Source organism: Mizuhopecten yessoensis, unplaced genomic scaffold (assembly GCF_002113885.1).
Source record: "Mizuhopecten yessoensis strain PY_sf001 unplaced genomic scaffold, ASM211388v2 scaffold11179, whole genome shotgun sequence".
In the NCBI taxonomy this organism is placed as follows: Eukaryota; Metazoa; Mollusca; class Bivalvia; order Pectinida; family Pectinidae; genus Mizuhopecten; species Mizuhopecten yessoensis.
Window position 1 is genome coordinate 1,771,810 of NW_018408919.1, and position 18,221 is coordinate 1,790,030.

Genomic DNA, 18,221 nt, shown 5'->3' on the forward strand with positions numbered 1-18,221 from the left:
ATTTTTAGGAGGGGGGTATTTTAAACTTGCATTATCCTTATAATCGCTATGGAAATTAAATAGCACTTGTATGTAGTTTTCAACAAAAATAATAATAAAAAAAGAGGAAAGGCTTAGCAACTAGAACGCTATAGCATGTGGTGATCCTCTGATCACAAACCAATATGAGTGAAGTTCCTTCCTAATCACAGGGACCTGAGTATTTGTTACAGCTATATATATTTGGATCTAAGCTTAAGGTGTTTAGAGTAATTGTACACGTCTTATGGGTTTTGAAACCCCTAAAACATTATTACCATTGGGGTGGCATTTTTACCGAAAATTGATATGAGCCCCTTAAACGTGTGAAATAACTCTGAACACCTTAGTTTAGGTCCAAATATATAGCTGTAACTTATTCCCAGGTCCCTGTGGCGATAATAGTAAACATGAAAGAGATCATGTACCGCTTTGATCGCTTCTCCACAAATTGCATATTGATAGCGATTTTACATAATTGGGCAATTTAAATCCGACACCCGTGTGATATAAAGTCCAGTGTCGGCGTACACACGGTTTGTTTGTTTCCGGACTTTATCGCCGTGTCCAGGTCAGGTGTTTATTCGCGCCAATGTCTCGTGTAAATTACCATCGCACGCGTTTATTGTCACGTTATCCAATCACGACCTTTCACAAGTCAATATTGACACCCCGTATTAAACCCTGTAACTGACTATTTGCTTTTTTGACATCAATCAGTTAATGGGTTATGACACGCGCTAGATCACAGTGCTCCGACAATGAATTCGACATCAGATCTATTTAATTTCTGAAACGAAGACGGAAAGTTATAATTACGTTTACTTATTAAAATTAATTTCTACAACGGGCAGAAATGAAAACAAATATATTAATCTTGGGAACTGTCCATGAATAAATTAACGCTGTGGACTTTTTGAACTCTTTGATGTCTCCGATTTGATAAACAATCGGAAGCTTTATTGTGGTTCTTAGGGTGACTAAACGGTAATAATGTGTTAGCGGCCGAACCATCAAATCCTTTGGACCAACAATACATTGAAAAGCGAGGCGCCCACGTGGAACTTAGCCGATATATGTATAAACACATTCATGTACATGCAGAACATGGCTCTTGTATGTTAATGGCCAGTTTGCTAACAGACTCATAAATATTTTTACAGTATATGAACTGTGATTCCGTCTTGACCAACGTAATCCAGATAGAAAATGATTACTAGAAACGAAAATAAAGCGGTTCGGATCACGGATTAAATCCCACTACAGCACGGATCAGGACCAAAATAAAGCGGACTGGATCACGGAAGAACTCCCCCGACAACAGGGCACGGCCATTTTAGCCATCATTGCTTCGTATATGATTTCGGCGTATCAGACACACTAACGAGGTTTGGTCTCATGTTTAATCTGTTCTTTGATTTTCCGTGAAAGATGACGGGTCAAAGGTCGAGGTCGCGTGGCGTGTCACAAATAGAATGATGATGCAATGCATCATTTGGAAGAAGAACCACGGAACCGGATCTGTTGACAACATGTTGAATGGTGTGGTCTGGAGAGACGGCGTAATCGGTACGTAAATAGCCTCATGCGGTCTCGTTCCTATCAACAGTAGATAGAATGTGCGGCGAAACCTTGTCCTTTCTTATATAACAACGTCCGTGCGCGATGAAGTATAATAAAACATCAAATTCTTCTAATTTCTCTTTGTCTGTCGCATGCAAATTAAATTCGGACGATATAGACATTCCAACTAACAGCTAACACTCCTATCTACGGATTCAGTATTATTCTCATTGACAGCAGCTGATGGTCCATAATCGGCCGAGGCTATCGGCTATATCCGTGCAGTGTAGCATTCAATTAGCAGACACTTGATTATAACGCTAGCATCCCCTCACCTTCGCTATTGATTCGTGTTGATTTGAAATTTCTTCGAGAACTTTTGAATGGTATTCAATGATTGGAGAATCTTAAAGTACATCCGTTAACGACCAACCTGGACGGTAAAAACGCAAGACCGGTAGCGCCTCCTGGTGGTAGATCGTCAAACTGTGGGGAGGTGGTAATTACCAGTGAACGCACGAAATAAAAAAACAGGACTGCTCACTTGCTTTTTCTCGACTCAGGCAATTCCATTTAACGTTAACAATTTGGGGAAAAAATCGAAAAGAATTAATTCGGAATTGTCGGTGACACAATTCTGAACACAAGAAGTTAAACAATGTCTTTTAAAATAATCCTCCCTCCCATTTACACCCCTCAGCTCTTTCTTTCCTGTCATTGATTCCGTTTTATCTGAGCTAATTCACTAAATCTTGCCGATTAAGTAGCTAAATTCGTTTTACATAACCCTCTGATTTCTCCCTAGATAATACATGTTAGTGTATAGATTTACTATTTGTAAAGATTTACTATTTGTAAAGATTTCCAGGATGAGACACCAAAGTCAATAACGGAGAGCATGCATAAGCCGATACCCATTTGGGTTAATGCTACAACGCTCGTGCAGCAGTCGTTCGATTTCATTGGTCGAGATGTATGTCACGTGCAAATATAGCTCTCCGCCGTCAATGTAGTTTTACCTTGAATACTCTAAACATATTTTTATTTCGACACAGAAGTATAATGTTACATGCCCTAGTTTCGTAAACGTGACTTAACACAGGGGGATTTCTTAATTGATTCTGTTATATAAAAGGCATTATTAAAGTTAAGTAAAATTTTGTGTAAATATCATGTTTTATTTCCTAACTCAAATAAAACCTTATTGCTGTGGAGAAATTTTAGTTAAGGAATTTTCTTAAGTTAAGGAGCGTTCGATAAACCGGGGCCTGTGATTATAAGATTTGTGCCAATAAATAACACATAGTAAAGGATTTCTATCGGAGGGAATTTAAACTACGATAGAGCAATTTTTGAGTGCATCTAGGAAAGAAACTGTGATATTTTCATATAAGTATAGTGTAAAAGATTTGTATATAGGTACACTTTAAATAAGGTCATTTTATTTGCGTTAATTAGATGGAATTTCCATTCAGTTCATTGGTAGAGCGTCGGACTAGAAAACCTGGTGTCGCTGATTCGTTAAAAATGCATTTTACCGTATCATGGTTTGTTATAGAGCCAAGGTCATATGAAGACGGTGTTCATGGATGATTGGGCTACTATAGAGGTCACTTTAGGGAAAGGACGATTTAAGTCATTAAAATTACTAAATTAAAAGGAAACGCTAAAAAGAAATATCCGATAAATCTGTTCTTCATGTATAACAGTGAATTCAATCGTTGGTTTACTATTTGTAAAGATTTCCAGGATGAGACACCAAAGTCAATAACGGAGAGCATGCATAAGCCGATACCCAGTTGGGTTAATGCTACAACGCTCGTGCAGCAGTCGTTCGATTTCATTGGTCGAGATGTATGTCACGTGCAAATATAGCTCTCCGCCGTCAATGTAGTTTTACCTTGAATACTCTAAACATATTTTTATTTCGACACAGAAGTGTAATGTTACATGCCCTAGTTTCGTAAACGTGACTTAACACAGGGGGATTTCGTTATAATCGTTTATAAAACGTTCGTCGATGTTAGCAAGAATACGTTTGCATGAAATGGACGTGTTGTTCCGAATACGCAAAGAACAGGGGTCAACCACATTTTTAATAAAATACTGAAGATATTTTCGCAGTCCCAGCATGCATTGCAAATATTCCGGACTTTGTCGGTGCATTTCGTTAGAAAACCATTCACTGGTTCTAACTTTCATTATATGATATAGATATGCTAGCTGGGGCTGGGAAAACCAATATGTAAGTTAATCGCACTTTTCGGTAAAGATCGGTTCCTGTCGGCATTTAACTTTGATTTGACGAAATGAATTAAGCTTTGATAAAAGAACTAAGCCGTTACATACTAGCATTGATTCAACGTATCTAAGCCGAATTTGCCTCTCAGGGATGTGGAAAAAAACACATTTTTGAAAACACTAATTTCTTTTATTTGAATACAAGTAAAAATACTAATGTCACGTGACGTAGAAGAGCTTGATGGAATGTATTACTGTCCCCCAGACAGTGATAATGCAGAGTACAGCTCTGTTTCATGTTGGCTTAACGGAGGATACATGCCCTATTATATAAAACATCGCGTGTACAGTTGCATGGCAGTTGTGGTGTACTATGGCAATGCTGAAGACACGAGAAATTGACATTTGAAAAAAAATGTACAATGTATATTATTCATTCCTTAGGAATCTAGTGTCAAAACGTGAACCCCTTTTGGCATCGGCATTGACACTCTGTACCATAATTGCCACGATCCAAAGCATATGATGTTTATAAAACGTTGACGTATGGTTTATTCTATACTTCTTATGGCAAACACCATGTGCAATTGGACATTTTCTCTTTTATTTGAATAAGGTTTGAAATCTGGTTCCATTCCAATGTTTTAATACGTTTATTAGTTTGTTTTCTTCAACGTCAGACAAACGCTTGTAAAACACGGCTCTGGGATTTGAATAACGACACAATATTACGTAACCAAAAAATTATGGACATTTACCAACAATATGCTGATCTTTTTGAGACTGCATTTCATTGATAATGTTACACGTTGGTGAGGATGGCGTGTAGTTTCTTTATAAGAATTCTTTCTTGTCTTTGACGCCGTTTTACATTGGGAAATTAATTCATTTGATCTTAATTAAGACGAATTTAATCAATTGTGAAGCTGTTCATATTGAACTTGTCTTAAGACCTACCCTAGTCTTCGACGCATGAGTTCAACCAAAGCAAATTTCAATCCTTCTATTTCAATTAAGTCTGTTTGTTGAAACTTAGAACCTGTGTAAGTCTACCATTCATTACAAAGTATACAGAAACTTGCGCAAGCCTACATGTAAGAGAATGCATGATGTTGAAATATAGTGTGCTATTGAATGAAACCCTAATATATGATAGAATTTGCCACCTTGGTAATTACTACACGTTTGAAGATGAAGCTCTGTTTTTTTCTGCAAAAACTGCGAATTTATTTATGATTTGAGAAATGTAGCGTACCCCGTATTGAGTGGCCACTTTCGACAGAGCAAGATCTGCTTTCAAGTTCCTATCTTTTTGAATGTCAATCCCTTTTTCACTATTTTTATACAGTGATTATTGACGACAGAAATTAAACTATAACAAAATCACGCAAACTATCGCTACAAAAAGTACAGTGATTTTGTCAATAACAAATAAATTAATGGACCACATCAGCTGAGCTTGAACATCTGAATCTATGATAACATGTGACACGGTTTGTGAGATACAAACACTACAAGGGTAAAATATACACAAATATATGAATCAGGGTCGCTTCGATTTCAATAGATGATAACAGGCCTGGAATTCAAGAGAATCGGATAAAAGTTGGTTACACTCCTACCTCTGTCGTCCTGGTACCGCCGCCATCTTGAAATGTCATTTTCAATACCAGGCACACTTCAGTAAATCTTGCCTTTCCAAAGCTTGGAAGCAAGTCTTGAGACGAATTAAATTTGAACTACTTAGCAGTTCATTTAACGAACAACTCATAATTCATATCAACCTATAAAAACGACTTTAAGCAAAATTCGATTATTATCGATCCCTGTACATGCACTTCTGCCAAAAAACAGTAAAATTGCATCGAATTTCTTCCCCGGCATGACCGAAGCATTGATATATCATTTTTAAAAAGGAAAACTATACCTGGCAGATTTTTTATAAATAAAATAGAAAGATGAACAACGAAAAAAAAATTAACAAATTTTCTGAGTGTAAAGATAAAACGTACCAGACCAGGTTTCGAACCCTGAACCTTTGTTAGTACGAATAACATCAGTGGAACACTCTAGTGTTGTACCTGTAGTAGGATAAGAATCCTCAAATGAAAGGCCGATCCAGGGAGTGTTGGGATTGTTTTCCTCAATCTATTACTTCAAAGAAGTTTTTAATGTGAAATTATTTATTTTGGAATTGTATTTCTCCAGCAGAGGTCTTGTGAAAACATTTCAGTGGTACATAAATATCAATCTGAGATAAGATCACATGGCAGTTGGAGTGCCCTCTTCATTTCCAAAACCGCCTACATCTCTTTTGGAATTGGCGGAATAAGGACCAACACTTATCTTTGTCATTCAACGTCTTATACATAGGCGAATTGAAAGGTCAGAAATTCCAGTCCACTCTTCGTAAATCTTAGTACAATACCGCTGTGGTATCACAGACCCTGTCATCTTTAGACCAACCGGACAAATCGTGGTTTTATATGTCAGGAGGGACGGATACATGGGAGAACATAGTACTTATTGTACCAATAACATGAACAAAAAACCTCAACTGCAATTCGCTACGATGTCGATTCAGAGCCGGTGAATTATCTTTTCAAATTTTGTATAAGGTTTGTACTATTCTTTCCCACGGTGATAAAAACGAGAAAAAAGAAGTTTAACTTAAAGTTAGCGTGCTGCTAACCTTCGCGTTTATTTCTTATCAGCAAAATAAAACTGTTATTTTCTTTCTTTCTGACATAGCAAAGGTTATACACTTTCCGTTAGTACCACACTCGGGGTATGAAACCTGTCGGAGATATAAAACAAGAAGCAATTGAATTAAATTTTCTTACGTGCCGTTAAGGATTCGATGATTAATAAAAAGTCACGCATGCCCCAAAATGACGACATTTCTTGTAAAATGTTTCGTTTCTTCTTACATATCATGAAGTAATAAGTCTTTATCAATTAAGATGAAAACACGTAGACTGGGTAAACAGCACCTCTTGCCCTGTCGAGTACATATTCGCCATTCGTTGGGTTCTGCTCTCGTGATATCTCGTTAATTCGCTTATGCATAATTAATACTAGTAGTAATGATTCGAGGTTCTTATGTATCGCTTTATCACAACCTAGTTCGAAGGTCGTCTCAAGGCGGTTCACAAATAAATATCCATGGTAATATGGCTTTTACAACCAGCCAATGTCTTTCTCAACTCCCTGTGGAGCATACATCTAGTGCTGCCATTTCGGCGCTCACAGCTAGCATTCAACAATTCTAGCACTGTCCAACCACGCACTCATTTACAGCTGAGTTGACTGTAACAAGCGGAGTAAAGTATCTTATTCAAAGCTACAATACAGTGTCGTGACTCGAACCCGCAACCCTTCGGTCACGAGCCCTACCACTAGACTACCGTGCCTCCTAATACATGATTCCTAATGCATGATAATAACGTAAACATGGCTGTCGGGTAATGGTTAAAGTACATGTATGTATAAATCTTTTCATACCAATATACCGGTAACTAAAATATATACATGTATGAAAGATTTGACTTTCATTGTGGTTCTAACGGACGTTTCACCAATATACATGTATGCTTGGTTCTTGAAGTTTATTTATTTGTCTGTATGTTTGTTTCAGAAGTTAATCACCATTATGATCCAAAAGTGTGTCACTACTCCAGTTCTTACATAATATTGTTGTCACTATATGTTTCGAAAATGTCTCCTACTCAACATCTTGGTATCACTCTATTGGTATGACTTGACCTTAAGGATTGTGTTGTCACGTGGTGTCCAGGTTATGAAATTTTAGTGAGATGACACTTAACACGGTCTTTGAGAGGCCCCATCATCTGTAGACGTCGTGTTCACGTGACCTGAGCTATTACAAAGGCACTTAAACCTCAACCAATCAAAACAAAACCACAATATGTTCACTCTTAGTACTATTGCCCAAGAGGGTTGCTTGTTTATTTGTCAAATGATAGGTTTACCAGTGGCAAAAAGTAGGTACTACTTGATTGTTTCTAGTGGTAGGTTTACTGGTGGCCAAAGGTAGGTCGCTACTTGACTGTTTCCAATGGTAGGTTTACTGGTGGCCAAAGGTAGGTCGCTACTTGATTGTTTCCAGTGGTAGGTTTACTGGTGGCCAAAGGTAGGGCGCTATTTGACTGTTTCCAATGGTAGGTTTACTGGTGGCCAAAAGTAGGTAGCTGTTTCATTGTTTCTAGTGGTAGGTATACTGGTGGCCAAAATAGGTCGCTGTTTCATTGTTTCTAGTGGTAGGTTTGCTGGTGGCCAAAGGTAGGTCGCTACTTGATTGTTTCCAGTGGTAGGTTTACTGGTGGCCAAAGGGAGGTCGCTACTTGATTGTTTCCAATGGAAGGTTTAATCGTGGCCAAAAGTAGGCCGCTGTTTGACTGTTTTCATTGGTAGGTGGGTTTACTAGTGGCCAAAGGTAGGTCGCTGTATCATTGTTTCTAGTGGTAGGTTTACTGGTGGCCAAAGGTAGGTCGCTATTTGACCGTTTCCAATGGTAGGTTTACTGGTGTCCAAAAGTAGGTAGCTGTTTCATTGTTTCTAGTGGTAGGTATACTGGTGGCCAAAGGTAGGTCGCTACTTGATTGTTTCCAATGGTAGGTTTAATCGTGGCCAAAAGTAGGTCGCTGTTTGACTGTTTTCATTGGTAGGTGGGTTTACTAGTGGCCAAAGGTAGGTCGATCCTTGACTGTTTCTAGTGGTAGATTTACTAGTGGCCAAAGGTAGGTCGCTGTATCATTGTTTCTAGTGGTAGGTTTACTAGAGACCCAAAAGTAGGTCGCCTTTTCATTGTTTCTAGTGGTAGGTTTATGAGAGACCCAAAAGTAGGTCGCTGTTTCATTGTTTTTAGTGGTAGGTTTACTAGAGACCCAAAAGTAGGTCGCCTTTTCATTGTTTCTAGTGGTAGGTTTATGAGAGACCCAAAAGTAGGTCGCTGTTTCAATGTTTTTAGTGGTAGGTTTACTAGAGACCCAAAAGTAGGTCGCTGTTTCATTGTTTCTAGTGGTAGGTTTACTAGAGACCCAAAAGTAGTTCGCTGTTACATTGTTTCTAGTGGTAGGTTTACTTGAGACCCAAAAGTAGGTCGCTGTTTCAATGTTTTTAGTGGTAGGGTTACTAGAGACCCAAACGTAGGACGCTATTTCATTGTTTCTAGTGGTAGGTTTACTAGAGACCCAAAAGTAGGTCGCTGTTACATTGTTTCTAGTGGTAGGTTTACTAGAGACCCAAACGTAGGTCGCTATTTCATTGTTTCTAGTGGTAGGTTTACTAGAGACCCAAAGGAAAGTCGCTACTTGATTTTTTTCCAATGGTAGATTTACTCGTGGCCAAAGGTAGGTCGCTATTTGATTGTTTCCAGTGGTAGATTTACTCGTGGCCAAAAGTATGTCTATGCTTGATTTTTTCCAATGGTAAGCTTACTAGTGGTCACAAGTAGGTCGCTGTTTCAATGTTTCTAGTGGTAGGTTTACTTTTGCCCTTGTCCTACTGCACTATGTTTTTTTCGGTTAAACAGTAAACAGTAACCTCTCCTAAAACAACTGTGGTAGGTCGGGCTAGGACATTGCCACTGATCAGTCGGTAAGAGCGACAGTGTAACAATCTAAGGTCCAGAGATCGGAACCCGGTCTAGCCCGCCAAATGTTTACACTCAGAACACTGTTGGTCTAGAATCAGACATCCAAGTGATCAACATTGTTATTGTTTTTGTTTTCTTCTAAATGATTCAATGTTCTATTGACGGGGGCCAGTCTTACTAGTCCTATGCCACCTGGCTTATATCTCCCTGTGTGTGTATGCCTGCGTGTGTGCTGGTGACGTGATGTGATGAACAACAGTGTTCCGAGTGTTAACATATGGCGGGCTAGACGGGGTTCCGATCTCTGGACCTTAAATTGTTACACTGTCGTTCTAACTAGGGGGAGATAAGCTAGTAGTAAAATGCAGCCAGGAAATCCTTCATTAAATCTTAGTGGCTGGTAGCCAGTCTAAGGACTAGTAGTTAGCGCCTGATAAGGCAGCTCCTGCGAATTCCTCAAAATTGTTTGGATTGATGTATGTGCTAATTGTATTAATTGTATGTATATGTACTGTAAAGCGCTTAAGTGTGGCTTATGTTAGCTAGATGGGCGCTATATGAAATGCTGTATATTATTATTATTAGGGCGTTTCACTTTTTGTGAAAATACCTAATGTTTTTGCTATGTTTCTTCTTCTTATTATTATTATTATTATTCATATTATTATTATTTCTTTTTCTTCTGCCATGATTGTGTATGCAGCTAATCTTTTGATTGGTAGTAGATATGTTAATAGTCTTTCAGGGATATTGTAGACCAATGTCTTAAGGTGTTATATCCAACATTGCCGCCATGACGTCATAGGTTAAAATCTTAAAATGGCCATAACTCAAACACCGTTGATTATACAGCGTTCATGCAAGTATATTATATGTAGACATTCTTTGGGTCTAACTTGTTTTCATGACATGTAAATACAAAAAAAGGTCAAATAAAAATCACGCTGTTGGGTCAAAGGTCACCAATTTTTCAACTTTTTCATTTGTTAACTTTTTTGAAAAATTCGTTTTGCAATCGATGAGGAATTCTATTCCAATGATTTTAATGTCTTCAAATTTATCTTTAACATGTACCGTTAACATCCTGCGCTATTTTGAATATTTCCTGTGATCTTTTAAAAACTGTAAAAAAAAAGGTTAAACCCTATTTTTCTCCAATGTTTATGATGGTAAATTCATTTAAACATAGTATTGAGGTTTCCCCAGATGTCCTACCTATTTTGGTAACGTTTTTGATTTCATTGAAAAAACAAAATGACTGCCATGACGTCATGTCCGTTTTACCTTAGTTGTCATCACTCATTAATGGCTGAAGCTGTTAAGTTCATCTTTGGATTTGCTTTGTTGCTGAACAAAACAAATGTTTTTTTAGGAAACATTTTTGTGTCAAAGGTCACTTATTGGTTTTCGGAAGAGGTCAAAGTTCAAATGCATGAAGTTCTACGATGTCTAGAGTCTTGATATTTTGATATGTAGGGGACTAAGATGTTTAGCTATCAGATTTTTAAAAATGGTTGACCTTGATCAACATTCAAGGTCACAGAGGTCAAATATTTTAAAAACATCTCAAATTTCTTTACGCCAAAATATTTCGAAAACCGTTTCAGTCATTANGAGGGGGGGAGGGGGGAACTGCATATTTTTCTTAGGAGATATTTTCGGTTGGGGTCAAAGATCAACTTCACTATTTTTGGTTACAAGCTTTTAAAATCTTCTGTTCATGTTCTACGACATCTACAGTCTTGATCTGTTAGTTGCTAAGATGTTTGGCTATCAGGTTTAAAAATAGTTGACCTTGATCTACTTTCAAGGTCACAAAGGTAAAATATTTTTAAAAAAATCTCAAATTTCTTTATACTATTATTTCTCGAAAATAGTTTCAGTCAGTTATCAGTTATTAATATCATATTTTGATACGGTATGTAGGGCATGAAATTGCACATTTTTCTCAGTAAATATTTTTGTCTTAGAGGTCAACTTCCGGTTTTTGGTAGGGGTCAAATTTAAAAAGTTCTTTTTTTGGATAACAACCTCTAAAATGTTTCTAAGATGTTTGGCTATCAGGTTTGAAAAAGTTGACTTTGATAAACTTCCAAGGTAAAAGAGGTCAAATGTTTAAAAACAATAGCAAATTTCTTAACACCAAAATATTTCGAAAATTGTTTCAGACATTCATAATATAATATGGTATGATGTGGAGGACGCAATTGGTCATAATTTTTGTGTAACATTTTTGTGTCAAAGGTCAACTTTCGGTTTTCGATAGGGGTCAAATTAGGAATGTGCTATTTCAAGGTTACACCTTTGTAAAACTTCTTCGGAAGTTCTACAAGGCCTAGAGTATTCATGTTTGACCTGTATCATACCCAGATGACTGGCTATCAAGTGTGGAAAAAATGGTTGACCTTTATTTACTATAAAGGTCACAAGGGTCAAACATGTCAAAACACTTAAACAACCTCTGCCAAATAAGGAAGAGACATAGGTACATGATATTTGACAATGAGCATTCATAAATAAAGGGCTTACTGCGATATCAATGAATGACCTTAACAAACGTTGAATGAGATTTTTACAGTGAAAATCCGTTTTCATTTTTTTTCGAATTTTGTTATTGTGTATGAGAACTATTTTGATTTATACTAAACGAAAAACAAAGCTTACTTTCAGTACTATGTTTTATATTTTCGTTTTCTGCACACAGGGTAAAGACAAAGACGTTGAAAAATAGGTTTGTGATGAGAGATCAAATCAGTCCTAATGATGAAAATTCAGTCAAATTGTTTGCCAACAATTTCTAGTTATTATTGATTTTATTTCGTGAATTGTCTTAACTATTTTCGTAAAGTACACGCAAGATACGAGTTTATTTTCTGAAATGATTTATCAAACTAAAGTCGTGCTGGATGAAACAGTTTCCCATGTGTAGTTACAGATTTAGCAATTGCACGGGTATCTTTAATAAGAGTTCCGAACCAACAATGTTCAACAGAGCGCATGTCTTAGAAGGCGATAACGATTGCGATAATCTTTCGCATTGTTCCTGAGCAGTTAAATACTTTTAAACAGAGTACGATGTGTGTAATTTCTCTCATTTATGTCGTATGAGTGGTTTAATGGTAGTGTCAGCTGTATTTCGGGAGCCGTGTGGTCCTTTAGGTACGGTATAATTTGTTTGACGAACGACCTGTGGAACTTTTCGTATGACGTTAAGGGTACTGTGACCTTTCGTCTCCCAATACAGGCTGAATCCATTACGCGGAACGCATCTGCCAGCGTAACTGACAGTAAGGATAAAACGACTTTCTTTCGCTCACGTTCAACTCCGGGATCCGTCACGGTGGACTTAATATTACATTACCTTTGTGATTTTTTTGTTTGTATATGAATTTCTGTGGAACTCTCCTGACAAGCCGGTACGGATAATTGGCGTAGGATGCCTACAGAGGGACAAGGCTGATGTATAAAATTGCCATTACCGTTAATATCTAAACACCATACGTTAATGTTTCCATGCTGCAATAATCCTGCTGGATCGCGTCACAAATTGATTTCCCGATACATCTATATTAGTTATATAGTTGTGTTGTTTCAATAGTGTTGAGCCGTATCACACCGCTGATCCCCCGTCAGGGTGGCATCTCCGAAGAATGTTTTAATGTCGAGAGAAGAGCAAAATATACCAGGTGTATAATTAAACCAAGCTAAAACTAGAAAGGCTATTAGAAGTCGATAGCATATTCAAACTGTAGGATTGTTCATGATACAACTGTGAGAGCCGTTATTGAAGCAGTAGAAATTCCAATAAACAATGCTTAAATATTTGATATCTAGGAATATCTGTTGTGAATCTTGCGATCTGGGAACAATCAGGAGAAACAAAAATCAAAGCTGAAGGACAATCCCACGTGATAAAGACCAATTGCTTTTAACCCTTCGCATGTATAATGGAGATCGTTCTCTACAACATTCAATAGTAATGACGATAAAAACCTCAACAAATAAAGGCCAATTCTTTTTAGACTTCATTTATTATGTCGAAGATTATATCTGTTTCACCTTCATACGTAATGAACATCATTTCTGTTGCACCCTCATAGTAAACGAACACAATATTTGTTACAAGTTCACATATAAATGCTTCATTTCTATTACACGTTCTTACACAATGAACATCATATTCGTGCCAAGTTGAAATGTTGCATTGGCATCATATTTGTTGCAAGTTCATACATATTAACATTACATCTGTTGCACGTTAATACGAAATGAACATCACATTTGTTTCACGTTCATACGTAATGGACATTAGACATTTGTTGCACGTTAATACGAAATAAACATTCGACATTTGTTGCACGTTCATACGTAATAAACATCACATTTTTTCATGTTCATACGTCATGAACATCATCTTTGTTTCATATTCATACGCAATGAACATCCAACATGTGTTGCACGTTCATAGGTAATGGACATTCGACATTGGTTTGTAGGTTCATACGTAATGAACATCATATTTGTTTCACATTCATACGCAATGAACACCCGACATTTGTTAAACGTTTTTATGTAATGGACATCCGACAAATGTTTGCACGTTCATACGTAATGAACATTCGACATTTGCTTCACGTCCATACGTAATGAGCTTCATGTCTGATACGTCACATTCATACAAAATGAACATCACGTTCCCCATTTGCTACGCATTGATACGTAATGAACTTTATAGTTGTTACAACTTTGTAAGAAATGTGAACTTCATAAAAAGTTCCTTTTACACAACTAATAAAATCGTCTATGTGACGTTTCGATGACTACTACGATATATGTACACTGTCACCTTCATCAGACAAATGACCAGTGAAGCGTATGCACACAAAGATGTAAAATGTGTACGAGTAGTCCACAAAATCGATGACGATTCGGCTACGCTGTAAGCGTATATACAATAGTTGTTAATGGTATAAATGTATCGAAATGACTTGATTCAGCTGCGCTTTATTTAATTCTTGCACATCTATGACCAAGTATCATTTCGGTACATATATAACAACTATTGTATATACGCTTACAGCGTAGCCGAATCGAGATCGATTTTGTGGACAACTCGTACACATTTTACACCTTTGTGTGCATACGCTTCACTGGTCATTTGTCTGATGAAGGTGACAGTGTACATATCGTACTAGTCATCGAAACGTCACATAGAGAATTGTGTTGGTTGTGTAAAAAGAACTTTTCATAATCCATACTTACCAACCTGGGGATTTTTTTTAGAAATATTTATAAATAGATATATATTACACACTGATATACGTTCATAATAAAGACCATATGTAATCGAGGTAACTTTTTCCAAGTGTCTCCGCTAAGAGTCGAACCGGAGACTACCGATTAATAGTCAAATGTTCCCCAAGCCGACCCTGTAGTTATCGTTTTGATGGTTCACGTGCACTATTGATAAATCTCATAGAGGACCATAGTAGCTACATCTTCATACGTACTGAAGATATTCAGACTAATGTAAGCCATTCAAATTCCAGTGTACCATTGCTATTCCGTAAATACACTTTTTTTCTTTTTTCTGTTTTTGATTAAAAAACTGAAAACAATCTTTCAACATACACATAAACAAGTAAATATCTTAGTCCTAGATTCAAAATGTACGTGTAAGTTATATATCATGTTCGATTACAAAGTGGATAGCACGTGCAGCGTTTATCACTTGATGAATGCGTTCTGTCGGCGTATCAGGCATGCCATTCTCCTATTACCAAAGCTAAATTTAAAAATATCTTCACATCAAATTGTGAAGTATATTTTCAATTACTAGTTCTTGGAACATTAACAAATGTTGTTTAAATGAGTCAAAGAATGCTTGTAATAATGTACAAGCAACATGTTTCGGTCGTGTAGTGGAAGCCAGATACTTTAAATCAGCTATGTCCGTCAACAGCAGCAGATGCTGGAACAGTTTTCCCGCCTTTTCATTGATGCTGTTCAAGTCGTCTGTCAGCGCGTGCAACTATTTTCTGGACTGTTATTGATCTTTGATTCAGACGGAAATCGCGCGTTTCCTCGTTACCAGACTAACATTTCCCTCCTCGTTCCCAGCATGCCTTACTGTACCTTGGCTACTGTGAAATAATTTCACAAAGAAAAAATGGAAATGATCCATACAGAAAGTAAGTAAGATGTCGAAAAACACGGAAACACGCAGGCACGTGAAGCTAGCCTGCCACCATGTACTCTTAACAACAAAGAAAATGGTGATGAAATATCTAGATGAGTTCCGGAGTCCTCTTTGAATGTTCGGGAGTTCCGTCCAAAGAAGACACGCACTGGTCGCATTACCTTATACAGTAATCAAGGATCGCGGCCAGTACGCGCTAACCTGAATTCCGTCGTGTAGACTGGAATAAAGAAATCATGTGATTATTTTAGAAACGATTTCGTTTTATCAAGCAGTGCGCCACACTGATCGACCTCTGTTGGAAACGAACCTTCATGTTCTTATGACATCAAGTGGACTCAAATGTAACAAGTTCAATAAGAGACACGCTTATCGTTGGTCCCAACATGTTGGGCATTTTATTATGGAAAATAAAATAAAAATGATTTACATCATCATCATTAATCGAAATGTGATGTTCTATGATTCTATAGCAACTGTTAGTTCCTTTTAAGTTGGTTTAGAAATAAATCCGTTTAATAAGACGATATAGGTTTATGTTCTAGCATACGAAGCTGTGCAATTGGGTACCGGTATATGCTGGAACATAAAATAATATTCTTCACCAATAGAGTAAGAGAATTAATTTCAAAGAATGCATGCATGATGATACAAATGTCGGGTAATTGCCCGGTGATGTCACATGTATGAACGCGTTTTTGCCGGTAAGGTATCGTAATATCCGCAAATTTAAGATGACAGCGTGAATGTCTATTCAATTATCATTGCATAGCTTATCTTAACACTAAAAACCAAAATTCAACGGCACGAGGATTTTTTTTTTTTTTTTTTTTTTTTACCTTGCACGACCTTAATGACCATAGCTGTTAATAGGACGTAAAACACAACACTAAACAAACAATAAATAAATAAACACGAAAAAAATACTATACAAAACTTACGCTGTGTACAGTACATAGAGTTCATCGATCGCAAAGTGACGTCATCATCAAGCAGTTCACAAATCATATTCACTTAAGAGTTTTAAAAGCACACATACGTTTGATTAGCTGTGGAGCGCTTAAACGTTATACGAGTATTCAGCACCTTATCCTCGGGTTTACATAGTCCATAAATTCTAGTTACTGACGTATATTAATTACGTTAACTTCCTGATCGTCGAAGTTATTCATAAAGCAACACCTTTCCTCAAAATGTAATTAAATCTTATAATAATTTAAGAAACCGCGTCCCGGCAGCGAGACGAGCTGACTCGAAAGCATTTATACGCAGAATTTAACTAGCGTTTTAATCTACTTTATAGCTGATTAAATCAGTTGAATTATGTTTATACCCTAAAAGTATTTGCTATGCCATTGTTTTAATAAAATTCTATATTAAATCAACACCTTACATAAACGTTAATATATTTGAGTGCCTGTGAGTTTGTAATTGTTTTAGCGGCCCAATCAATATCGTTATGTGACGCCTTCTATGGCGACGTGGGATATGTGTGTTGACTTTTTGATAAAAAATACGTCTCTTTTAGAAATTCATTGACTTTCATATAGCACATACTGTTGGACCGATTTTATTGTTTTGTTCGATAATAGATTAGGTTAGATAACCAGGGGAGGACTAACAATCGGATTTCTAGGTCAGATGTCTGGTGTTACAGAGCCAGACTAAAGTGCTGACATGAGGCGGACCATTCCCATCCCATTACCCAAACTGCCTTGGACTATAATCAATCAGAGGGTGTTTAGTCCGTCCCATCAAGTCAGGGGCGGAGACCAGTGTCGACAGGAAGGCCATCTTGTTAATGACTGTCCGAAATTCCGTAAATTTCATCGTAGTACAAACACGAAAGGGAAAGACATTTTTGTATTCCTAATACACACAACACTTCTCATTTTGAAACCTTGGACAAGGCATCATCGTAACTAATCATCTACACTGAGGACCGATAATTCAAGCCTTAAGTGTATAAGTACGCTCCTTCTAAAATGCACAATATATAAGATTATACAAAATAAACTCTATCTTTAGTTATGTAAACAGAGAATATGTTTCTAGATCGTGCCATACTTGTCTATAGTCTATATCTTCTTGTCTTTAGTCTCTACCCTTTATATCTCTATTCCGTTCCGTTCTTTAGTTCGTCCCGTTCATGTCTCTAGTCCGTTCCGTTCATGTATTTAGTCCGTTCTGTTCATGTCTTTAGTCCGTTCCGTCCATGTCTCTAGTCCGTTCCGTTCATGTCTCTAATCCGTTCCGTTCATGTCTCTAATCCGTTCCGTTTATGTCTCTTATCCGTTCATGTCTCTAGTCCGTTCCGTTCATTTCTCTAGTCTCTGGAGTGTACCTTAGCCTATAGTCTTTATACTTAATTGCTGTCACTAGTCTGTACTCTGCCTATCTGTTGTCCGTCCCCTTCCTGCTGGTAATCTGTATCCTTCCTGTCTTTCATCTGTTCCATTCATGTCTTTAATATGTTCCATTTCTGTCATTTGTCCGTACCATTCACGTCACCAGTCTAAATTAATATTCTGTCCATTCTCTTCCCGTCATTAGTATGTTCCCTTAAAAATCAGAAATCTGTAA